We start from the raw sequence: 13024 nt of genomic DNA, 5'->3' as shown, positions 1-13024 counted from the left end.
TGGTTTTCGGCAACGACAAAAAACAAGCTGGTACGATGAGGAGTGCCGTCTCGCAGCGGAGAGAAAACAGACTGCCTACCTCGCAACATTGCAAACGACCACAACACGTGCGGGATGGGATAGATACCGAGAGCTGAAGAGGGAAGCGAGACGCATTTGCAGACAAAAAAAGAAAGAGGCCGAAATGCGTGAGTACGAAGAGCTTGAGAAGCTGGCAGACAGAGGGAATGCTCGAAAATTTTATGAAAAAATGAAGCGACTTAACGAAGGTTTCAAGACCGGAGCATCCTCATGTAGAGACCAAGGTGGTAATCTGGTAACCGATGTCCAGGGCATACTGGGATTATGGAGGGAACACTTCTCCGACCTGCTGAATGGCAGTGAGAGTACAACACCAGGAGATGGCGAACCCGATCCCCCAATCGATGACGATGGAACAGATGTTCCATTACCCGACCATGAAGAAATTCGAATAGCAATTACCCGCTTGAAGAACAACAAAGCAGCGGGGGCCGATAGATTACCGGCAGAACTATTCAAATACGGCGGCGAAGAACTGATAAGGTGCATGCATCAGCTTCTTTGTAGAATATGGTCGGAAGAAAGCATGCCTGACGATTGGAATCTCAGTGTGCTCTGCCCAATCCATAAAAAGGGAGATCCCACAATCTGCGCCAATTACCGTGGGATCAGCCTCCTAAATATCGCATACAAGGTTCTATCGAGCGTATTGTGTGAAAGACTAAAGCCCACCGTCAACAAACTGATTGGACCTTATCAGTGTGGCTTTAGACCTGGAAAATCGACAACTGACTAGATATTCACCATGCGCCAAATCTTGGAAAAGACCCGAGAAAAGAGGATCGACACACACCACCTTTTTGTCGATTTTAAAGCTGCTTTCGACAGCACGAAAAGGAGTTGCCTTTCCGCCGCGATGTCTGAATTTGGTATCCCCGCAAAACTAATACGGCTGTGTAAATTGACGTTGAGCAACACCAAAAGCTCCGTCATGATTGGGAAGGACCTCTCCGAGCCGTTCGATACCAAACGAGGTTTCAGACAAGGTGACTCACTATCGTGCGACTTCTTTAACCTGATGCTGGAAAAAATTATAAGAGCTGCAGAGCTAAACCGAGAAGGTACAATCTTCTACAAGAGTGTACAACTCCTGGCGTACGCCGATGATATTGATATCATCGGAAGCAACAACCGCGCCGTTTGTTCTGCTTTTTCCCGCATGGATAAGGAGGCGAAGCGAATGGGTCTGGAGGTGAATGAGGACAAGACGAAATATCTCCTGTCATCAAACAAACAGTCGGCGCATTCGCGTCTTGGCTCCCACGTCACTGTTGACAGTCATAACTTCGAGGTCGTAGATAATTTCGTATACCTGGGAACCAGCATCAACAACACGAACAATGTCAGCCTCGAAATCCAGCGCAGAATAACTCTTGCCAACAGGTGCTACTTTGGACTGAGTAGGCAATTGAACAGTAAAGTCCTCTCTCGACGAACCAAAATCAAGCTCTACAAGTCGCTTATCATTCCCGTCCTGCTTTACGGTGCAGAAGCTTGGATGATGTCAACATCAGATGAGACGACACTAGGAGTTTTCGAGAGGAAAATTTTGCGCAAGATTTATGGTCCTCAGAACATTGGCAACGGCGAATACCGCAGACGATGGAACGATGAGCTGTACGAGTTATACGACGACATTGACATAGTTCAGCGAATAAAAAAACAGCGGCTACGCTGGCTAGGTCATGTTGTCCGAATGGACGAAAACACTCCAGCCCTGAAAGTGTTCGATGCGATACCCGCCGGAGGAAGCCGAGGAAGGGGAAGGCCTCCACTCCGTTGGAGGGACCAGGTGGAGAGCGACCTGGTTACACTTGGGATCTCCAACTGGCGCCGAACTGCGAAGGAGAGAGACATGTGGCGCACTATCGTCGATTCGGCTATAACCGGCTAAACGGTTGCAACGCCAATCACATACATACATATGTGCATGTTGAGTTAGTGCGTATTAAGATGTACATACATACATATGTACATATGCATATGTACATATGTATGTATGTACAAGAATGCATCTGTTGCATTGTGTCCAAAATATTTATTTAGAATAATTTTTATTTTGATGTTAAAAAGTTGTTTATATTTTGTTTAGTTATTACAAGCATTAAGCTCTGTATATATATATCTACATACGTTTGTTTTTTAGCATTACTTATATTTTTATTATCCATTTCAGATATTGACTGGCAGGTCCTTCTCCACCTGGTCCTTCCATCGGAGTGGAGGTCTCCCTCTTCCTCGGCTTCCACCAGCGTGTACTGCATCGAAAACTTTCAGAGCTGGGGCACTTTCGTCCATTCGAACAACATGACCCAGCCAGCGTAGCCGCTGTCTTTTTATTCGCTGGACTATGCCTATGTCGTCGAACAACATATACAGCTCATCATTTCATCTTTTGCGGTATTCGCCGTTGCCAATGTTTAAGGGACCATAAATCTTCCGCAAAAACTTTCTCTCGAAAGCTCCTAGTGCCGTCTCATCGGATGTTGACACCGTCCACGCTTCTGCACCGTAAAGTAGGACGGGAATGATGAGGGCGTTGTAGAGTTTAGTTTTTGCTCATCGAGAGAGGACTTTACTTTTCAATTACCTACTCAGACCATAAACAAAAATACTTTGCACAAATGGAAGATTACAATAGCTACAACTTTTCTTAGGTTTGTACTACGAATACATATATATTCATATTTTCTAATCGTTAATAACAATTTATATTTCTAATATTTTTCAGGCATGATAAACAAGACAACAACAAATCCCATCGGCATTTAGATTAGCATTTGCACAACCTCTTTCCAACGAGCTGAACCTTTTTATGATGTACATATGGGATAGGATTGTGTGGAATTGACATCAAACAATATTGGTTCATTAGTTTCGTTGGATCCTTACAGGATAGTTATAAGGAATTCTTTCGCGTTTAGTATTAATTTATTCATTTGCTAATTCATAATTTAGATGTAAAATATTATTAAATTATACAAATGAATGTTCGAATACTAATAACAAATATATGTCAATGTATAAATATAAATGTATAAAAATTCAATGTATAAATAGCTGCAAAAACGTTTGTAAAAAGTTCGCTATGTACTGAAATTAATCTATAATGATTATTAAAAATTTAAAATATTATACAATACTAATTTATAAATGTAAATACATCATAAAATTATAATAAATAAATAAAAATAAAACAATTTCAATTTTTCATTTTTAAACGGAAAAGTAGGTGACCTATATAATGAAGACCAATGGAAACCAATGAACCAAATTTAAGTAACGAAACGGTGACCCAACAAATGACCAATACCTTTGATTAAAGGGTTAGCCTGAAAATGATAAATCGAAAGGTCTCCACTGATATATGGCTGATTAAAAAAAAACTACTACAGGGGGCTCTGCTAACCACAGAGTGACATATGCCTTTCCAAAACAAAAAAAAAATTAAAGCAGAAAGACATATGCAGCATTGGCACCAAAATCAATGAGAGAGAGCGAGCAAGATAATCACACCGACATGCCGTAAAAGAGGAGAAATGGTAACTTTTTTCCTGCTGCTAGAACAAAAGAGATCAAAATAATAATACAAGCTTTCTTTACCGATAACCAATATTCCATAATATAAGTAACTCTACTAGTCTTGCAGGGAAGAATACACTTTCAAGAAGAAGAAATTCATTGTGAAAAAATTGCCATTTTGTGAAAAAAATTTCATGTAAAAAGGTAAGCGTCTTTTTTTGTAATTTTCATTATAAAAATTAACTTATTTATTTATATTCATAGAATAAGTACAAAGAAAACGGTTTAAATGTCTATTGGATGGTTGGCCTGGTAGCTTAGGGTCAAGTTTTTATATGTACAATAGGCAATTAAATCTGTTGTGACAAATGTGCATTGACATTTGCAAATGCTTCAACAGTTGCAAATTTATTTTCGGTATTAAATCCAATGGTAAGTACATATAATATTGAAAAAGCAGCAAAAATTTAAAGCACATTTCGTTTTTCCTATAGGCATTATTTCACACATTTCTGAAGCATTTGTTGGGCATCCTGTCGCCAATCCTCGTAAGACAATGTCTCTATGCGGCAATGTACTTACATATGTATATTTAGGTTAACAGCCCTATTCTGTGCACTTTACAAATTCAAAAAATTTCTAATTTGTAAAAATTGAAATTTATCAAGCATTTCGTATTCTGTGTCTAAAATAAAAAGCTCTTTTCTTTATAAGTTGTTAAGAAGTAAAATGCTCTTGACAACTAAAATATCTCACTGTGGATAGTTGTGAAAGTGAATTTGTTGCAATGGAGATATTTTACTTTTGTCGTTAGTTTTATACAAAGAGGAAAAATATGAACATGTGAATGGCTCGCGTTATTGAGCCGTTTTTATAAAATATTAAGAAGTTTATTTTTCCATTTTTTATATAAAAAAATGAGGATAATGAGGGTAACATTGACGAAATTGTTTTCTATATATTGCATGCTTAGCAAATTTTTGCCAACAAAGAACAAGGTTTAGATTTCATAGTCCCCAAGGAACTTTTCTGAAGCTAAACTTAACAACCAACTAAAGCAAAATTGCATTCCAAACAGTTTTAAATATATTATAAAGGACATATGTATATGTATTATATTATGAAGTATTCTACGGCTTTGCGGGGGAGCAAAAGACTATGGAGGATCTGGGATGGAAAAATTAATATATAGGCTCTGCATTTAATTATCAATCAACTTTATTTACGCGCTGCACTCCCTGTTTGGTTAGTTATAACCCTGCCAAACCAAATACTTGGCATCAGGTCTGAAAGGCTTCAGTCGATATCTCAACATCAGAATCGGATAGGTAGGCTGATAACTCTTTGGTCAATCATAAACCAAACTTATCAACGAAGCCACACTGAAGAAGGCTCGGTTAAAACAAACACTCATCCAAATAACGGCCTTTTGCATGAAAAATAGTGCCAGCTTCGGCAAGCAATGAATTTATTGTGAAATTGAAGTTAAATTATTAACTATTTTGCAACAAATATTGAAATTTATTTCAAAACTTACGTTAAAAAATAATTCAAATCAATTTTTCAATTCAATTCGAATATAATTGGACAGAATCAGCTGTTTCTGTTTACATTATTTTGTTTCCCACAAGTGTGGGGAAAAGCTATGCGTACTGAAGCTTTTTATTTTATCAAAATTGTCACAGAATACCAAAAAAGTTCTTACTTGATAAAAATCTGAAAAAATTTTAAATTTTTTTGTTATTTTGTCAAGTGCACAGAATAGGGCAGTAAAAATGATTAAATTAGAACATAAATGTATAGTATAGTTTACTAAAAATTAAAAAAAATACTTGTAATTGTAACAATTTTATAATAAGTTTACCTTGTTTAAGTTTTATATAGGTATATCTCTATATGAATTTGTAACATTAAGTAAGTAAATAAAGAAAAAAGAAACCAAAATTTTTTTTGTTATCTGTTAGCTCAAAAAGAGGTAACAGATATCCATGTTACAGGTAAAAAACTGCTACCACAAACAGTGAGCCGTATGGTAACAAATACATTTGTTCTGAGTAACATAGGGGTAACAAAGCTGCTAACATATGCTTTAGCAGAGGTAACATATATATAACATGCCAAATATGTAAATATATGATGCCATTAACAGACTGTTAGTTGTCAAAACTTGACCAATAGGAGGCAAGTATAAGTGTTATCGTAGAACGGGACCACTTATGCAAAATGTAATTGGATAGAGTGAGAAGAGCATTGAACGAGTAGGGGCATAGTGTTACTTCTTTCCCACGCTTCGAACAAAAGTAACAGAAAAATATTTAGGGGCATGCTACACCTTCAATATGTATTGTGACATTTGGATCGCGATCTATATTGAATATTGATGGATTACTGCTAGACTGCTAGACGTTCAATATATATTACGTCAATATTTATACGATGTTGTTAGTGTTTTCATTAGAAAAACTATTTAAAAAATTTATTTGTTTATTTTTTCGTACATTTTTTTCATAAAATTTCAGAAGAAAACCTAAGTTTGGCTATTGTTTTTGCTCCCACAGCAATTCATTATATGTATCCAATATTTGGAAGTTATCAAAAAACCTTTGGCAGATGAGTAGTTTAGCTCTGGCAAAGATTCTATTGTAAATAGTATAATTCATGTTCATTTATTAGTATAAAGTTAATTTTAGAATTTTGGCACTGTTGTATTTCACCAATTCGGACTTGTAAATCACAAAATATGCTACACATTCAATATTTATCTCGCGATCCACGATCCGCGATCTGGATTTCAAAATATTTAAATATTTTGTGATATGGATCGTGATCCCTCAATATTGCATGCTAAACGTTCAATAAATAACGCGATACAGGAAATATCACGATAAATACTGAACGTGTAGCAGGCGCCTTAGAGTAACATAGCGGTAACATGTTAGCTAAAATTACCCGTATTGCAGGGAATTTATTTTTGCCATATGTGCTTAAAATGACTTGTGGTTCCCTCCATGTTAAAAATGTTTAAAGAAAAATATGTCCTGATCCTAATGAATAAGTATTTCATATCATCGGGTTGCAAATTTTCTCGGCAATAAAATGATTCTATGTCCCTCATCAAACCACTAATATAACTACAATAACTGTTGGTAATATTAATCTTCAAAAAATTTAAAGGGCCAAATGGATTATTACAAACCCAGGCATGATTTTTTTTTATTTAAGAATCAAGAAATATTTGAATCGCATTATACATATGAATCTAAAATATTACTAACTTAGCAATAAATAACAAGTAATACTACAATGAAATTGAATAAACATGCAAAATAATTTAAAATAATCACAATAATAATGAAAAAATATTATTTAATATATTTTAAAATTTCTGTTAAGATTAAATGCTAACACAACACCTCCATTACCACAATTGTAGCAAAAAAAGCGTAGCACACAACCCAAGTACGCCTCCGTGGTGTGTTCAAATATGAAAAATAATGTAAACAAACCAAAAGTTTTCCATTGTAAATACTGAGGATACAATGCTTCTTAAGCTCCAGTTACCGCTGCTTGACTTGACTCAGCTTCGAAAAATTTCGCTTGGGAAACTTAGATGCAGTTATACTTCACACAACTTCAACTTCAGCTGTTATTATTATAGTTTCTGGGTAGAGTTGCCAGATGTGCAGATTTAGCTTTAAAATTAAGTTTTTTAAATTAAAATATCACCAAGATTGAAGATTTCAAAACTAGTATACAAAAAAATCTTCACTATTAGGAAATCTGTGAAGCTCAGTTTTTCGATATTTAGAATTGTTAGAAGATGTAATAAATTGGAGCCAGCCAAGCGTATAAATGATAGGTGCAAAAATTATTTATTCAAATTGTTTTTGAACATTTACAATCAATTTTTCATTACATAAATTCGCAAAATATTTTTTTTCTGAGCAGATCACCACAAATTCATGCAGAGATTCGCAATAGTTATGTTTCTGTTGCAAAATTTACCCTCATATCGTACCTATTTGATTTGATTTGTTTATTGCACTTAAAGTATTTGCGTTATAAATAAAATAAAAGATTTTTTTATTAAACACATTAAAAAATAATTGTTGTGAAAAAGGTATTTTCCTCTTATCTTATTTTTTCTTTATTTGAAGATTTATAAATATGAAAGATTAGAATTTTAACATATTTAATTTTAAACGAAAATATTCAGGCAACACTGGAATAGCGTCATAATGAGAATGAAAATAGAAGCAGTGAGAGAGGGAGAGCAGTTCAAATGTCAACGTAACTTAGAGTTCTAAATTCAACAGACTTTCAAGTCAAGTCATGCGTTCGGTAATCAAATACATGCAAGGCCCATTAAACGGATATTTTATGTGACAGTTCTCAAGTCTCTCTAGGTCAAGTCAAGCATCGGTAACTGGAGCTTAACTCCCTCTGTCATGTTAGCAAGTTCTTCATATTTGCTGCTTTATAGATGGTGTTTGTAGATATTTTTTTTTTTTGCACTGTTCTTGTTGTTATAGCGACAAGGTCGCTTTTTTTTAACTTTTACGAAAAGTAAATGAGGCTTCTAGTACGTGCAATTGCTCGATTCTTTTTCAAAAAGAGGATCGAAGGACCAAAATGTTTAAGACAAGCTGAGTTCAAATATCTCTTACCGCGGGTCGGGGAAAATATTCAAAACACCAAGCTTGACTGAGAACTATTTCATTCTAAATTTATTTTCATTTTGACACTGCTTAAATACAATTTTTGAATACATCTTAAGAACTAATTATATGTGTATGTGTGTATGTCTATATGTATATTTTATATGTTGCACGAAAAAGGGTTATTTCAAATGCACACAAGCAATTGCCCAAATGTACTTTTTATAACCAATAGGTTATCTTGTGCATACAAATATGTTTGTTTATTAATAGTTGAGTGCATGCGTGTTGCATATAGATGCATGCGTGCCTCATATAAGTGTATATGTGTTGCATGTATGCGTGCAACATATAATGTATGTTTGTTGCATATTAATGCATATATGTCTATGTGGTTTCTTTTATATGCAATGATTTTTAGATTTTTATGAGCAAGTCTCATATTACAATTTTGTTGCTAACCATTGCACTTGACATTTAGTGGAATGTATATACTTTTTATTTAATTTATTGCTTACATGTATATTTTTATGTATTAATGTATTTGTGTTAAAATATAATGTTCTACATATAATACAATCTTAATGTAGTAAGACTTTCATGTTCATATATTTATGAACAACCCTCTTCAATTCTATTCAAATTCAAACTATTACCGATATTATGGGCAGTAAAATATTATAGACCCTACTTATACTACTTATACTATACTATAAAGAAGAACCAAAATTTATTAAAAGAAATTTAGAAAACGTACATACATCAAATGTGTGTAGAAGTTGGGGGATGGGGTCATATGTAGAAGTTCACGCAAGTGAGGAAAGTTTCTGATTGCCATTCACTTGGGAGTGGCCAGGAACGATTCTTTTGCATATGACTCAAGCAGCTCACGACTTCCGGTTTTAGACCAAGTATCCCCTGGGTAGCTAACAGACATCCGTTTGGAGGCGAGCTAAAGTGAGAAGGCGAAGCCCGCTTGTGCGGTTGTGCGTAGGGCTTGGGACCCACCACATAAAAAAATCTCCCCAATGAAAACAAACACCGAGCCTCGGATGAGAAACCCCCCTTTTGATGACGACCCCCAAATGAGAATTTAATAACAAAATTATTAATTATATTTCATATTTATTGAAAATATCAATCCATTCAGGCGTTTATTATTATATTTAATTTATACATGTATTATCGTACTACACTATATACATATGTAAAACAATTGAATAGTTGAACAATTTTTGCTATCTGACAAAGGCTGGAGAAAGAGTGGCAAATGTCAAATACCCCGTGCGGCCAGGAAGTGTAAGCTGCGCACATTATGTGAGGACTCTTTTGGTTTCTTTAGGAGTTTTTGTAAGATCTGTTCTTTCATTAATTTCACTAGTACTAGATTCATCCAAAGCGAAGCGTATGGGTCTGGTGGTGAACGAGGACAAGATGAAATATCTCCTGTCATCAAACAAACAGTCAGCGCATTCGCGTCTTGGCTCCCACGTCACTGTTGACAGTAATAACTTTGAAGTTGTAGATAATTTCGTCTACCTGGGAACCAGCATTAACAGCAAGAACAATGTCAGCCTGGAAATCCAACGCAGAATCACTCTTGCCAACAGGTGCTACTATGGACAAGGTGAAAATGAATCAAAAAAATCCTAATTGAACATAGAAGAAATTTTTAAATTTCTATGATCTCAAACATTCACTTAAATTTACCCTTTAATTTCTGTGTCTTAGCTGCTAATGGCACGACCAACTGATTTGCCGGTAAGTCCAAAAATGCTGCAACTGCTTTGGAAAAACCCAGTTGACACACGTCGCGATGATAAACGGTTAGGACCCAAACCATGTCGTTCCAATTCTTCACGTGCTTGTGTTGATCAAAAGTTTTAATTGCACGTAAAAAAAGTGACATTTAACCTAATATCTGGTGTGTAAATGATTTGTGTTTGATGTAGCAGCGTTTGTATCCATAGCTCTGGATTTGCTTGCAGCACATATTCCATCGCTTCGAAAGTTCTACGCTGCTACCATAAGTGACACCAATAAGTTTGCGTACCTTTAACGCGCCATATGAGGTTTAAAATATCTGTATTGAAAATTAATTAGAATTTAAGGCAAGGTAATTTATTAGATTCAACAATTATTTACGTATTCAATGGTTTCGCCCCTGATGTTGACCATCGTTGGCGTAGCTTCAATTGCGTACTTCGAATTAACAGTGCGATAAAGTATTACTGTATAACCCCCTTCAATTCCATATTTCGGCTTTAGAATGCTTTTATTTTAGGTTTTACTTATTTAAAAATGCATGCATCAATAATTTAAGCTTTAATTAGGCTGCAGATCACTGATTTAAATAAAACACGCAAAATAATACTTCACAAGCAACCATGATATAGCCTTCCCTACAAGACGGAGCTAACTCATACACCACTACACATACAAAGTTTTTAAGCTTTTACCAACACATACGCAATAGTAACTTTTTGTAGTTAAATGGCAATCTCGGTAGTAAGAGTGGTAACATTAATTAACCCTAATTTTTGTATGTATAAGAGAGAGATGCACGTGCTACAATGAACCGATCAAAATCTCCGCCATGGCCGCCTTTCATATGAAAAGAAAATTTGAAGTGAGTGGATGTAAGTGCGTATTAATAATTTGTTACTGATATTATTTTATATATATGTAGAATCCTCTGGTATCGGATTCAATACTATTCTTATTAATTTTCTTTCTTAACTGATAAAATACAGCAAGTTTATTTGCTCTTATGAAAATCACACTAAATAGCACACACAACGAGTTCTGTTCGCTTTCACGTCACTTCACCAACTGATCAACTACTCATAAGACGCAACATCCTTTTATTTCAATTCGCTCTTTCAACAATACTCAAAGTACATAACGGTTCCTGCATATTTCTTCACTCTCAGCTGAAAGCGAACAGACCTCACTCAGTAACAGTTATTTTCCATTTCTGTTTTCTGACATGCCGCCTAATGCGTCGCCTATTTCAAAAGACGCAGCTGCACAAACAGTGTCCTGTTATATATCAGCACTACATACACATGCACACTGATCTACAAAATATTTGTACTAGCGCTCTCACATACGCATATACATTGATCAACATAATATTTGTACTAGCGCTCCGAAATATATCTAATTTTCTCTTTACAGAGCGGTACTATTGTTGACTGGATGCTGTAGCTTATTTTAAAGAAATAACTGCAGAAAATGGCAAAGCGAGCTGCAACGCACATCTGGTGTGTACATGCGTAACTAAAAAGAGAAGTAGAACAAGGATTATGCCACTTTAGGCAGATGGGTGAGTTGATAATATCAAAACTTTTGTATATACTAAACATAAAATCTTTTGTTAGAATATACTTTTATCTTTTTATTATCCTTTTCAGATATTTGCAAACTTAGGAGGAAAAATTAAAGCTTAAGCTGAATACCATTGGTGGCTACAATGACAAGTCTGAAAGCACTAATAATGTTGAGGAATACAATTTGGAAACATGTACGTGGGAGAGCATGCCTGCATTGCCACTGCACTTACGGGGCAGGAATGTGGCGCTATTGAATGAAAGCATCTACGTTTTGGGAGGTTATGTGCACAATGCAGCTGCGCCATTGGACACTGTATATAGGTATGAGGAAATTTTTTAAATTAATTAATTACTTAATAAATCTATTAATTTATTAAATAATGAATTAATAAATAATAATAATTTATCATTTAGGTTAGACAATAACGGCACAGAGTGACAGCAGGTCGCCAATTTGTTGAAACCACCATTTGAAGCAAACGTCACGGTATTTGAGAATAAAATATACGTTTTTGGTGGCTTGTCAGCTGCAGGAACACCACTTGCCGATTAGAATGCAGTGAGCAATACTTGGGCACAATGTGCTGATATGCTGGAACCACGCGGTAATGTTGGTGTAAGTACTAATATGTGACGGTAAACATACACAAGTTCGAATAAATTATTATGCCCTTTTCCAGTTGACAATAGCAAGGGGCCAAATTTATATGTTAGGCGGTACAAAAAATGATGGTGGCGTTTGTGTGCAATCTTATGATCCATTCAAAAATGTGTGGACAAAGGTTTGTTACTGGTAAACACAACTTTATTGTTTAATATTAATAAATTTACTTTCAGATTTCTCCAATGAATATTGAACGTAGCAACACATGTGGCTTATATCTAAACGAACGCATTCTAGCCATTGGCGGTCTGGCAAATTCAAAGGATATTTAATAGAGCTCTAAAAACAACATTCAGGCGCCGAAGTTGTTTATCTTGCTTCTGATTTGATTAAAGAGGCATTATTAGGCTGATTTTACAATTTAACATTTTCAAAATTGTAACTTATAAATTTTGAACAATCGCAATAGTAATGAAATTTAAGTTGTATTGTATAACAACACAAAAAATCAATACTTAAAACTTTTGAGAAATTGTAAATTATAAAAATTTAATGATTAATACTAACTTTATATGTAAAATATGTAAATTTTGTTAACGTGTAAATGATAGCAGTAAAAACGTTTGTAAAAATGAAAGTTTACTATTAACCCAAACGATTACCCTCCTCCCGCCCAACCGACGCGTGGGGCGCAGTCCGCATACGAGCGGAATTTGCCGAGTCTAGAAAGGCAAGAGATTTTTAAGCGTCCGGTTCTCAAACTGCTCAGCTACAGAAAGAAACATTTCAACAGCTGAGATTTAAAAATATATAAAAACAAAAAG

General features: G+C 35.1%; 1 long non-coding RNA gene across 1 annotated transcript; it reads right to left on the bottom strand.

The window, feature by feature from the left end:
• Positions 1-9038: 9038 nt before the first annotated feature.
• On the bottom strand, positions 9039-11598 carry LOC128922787 (uncharacterized). The gene is made up of 3 exons (XR_008471968.1): positions 10407-11598; positions 9972-10344; positions 9039-9910 (listed from the first exon to the last, which is right to left on the bottom strand). It is a non-coding gene; the product is annotated as an uncharacterized LOC128922787 (long non-coding RNA).
• Between the last annotated feature and the right edge of the window lie 1426 nt (positions 11599-13024).

This window comes from Zeugodacus cucurbitae, chromosome 2, assembly GCF_028554725.1.
Source record: "Zeugodacus cucurbitae isolate PBARC_wt_2022May chromosome 2, idZeuCucr1.2, whole genome shotgun sequence".
Lineage (NCBI taxonomy): Eukaryota > Metazoa > Arthropoda > Insecta > Diptera > Tephritidae > Zeugodacus > Zeugodacus cucurbitae.
Note: the sequence above shows the minus strand (reverse complement) of the source record. Positions and strands in the feature narration are given on the sequence as shown.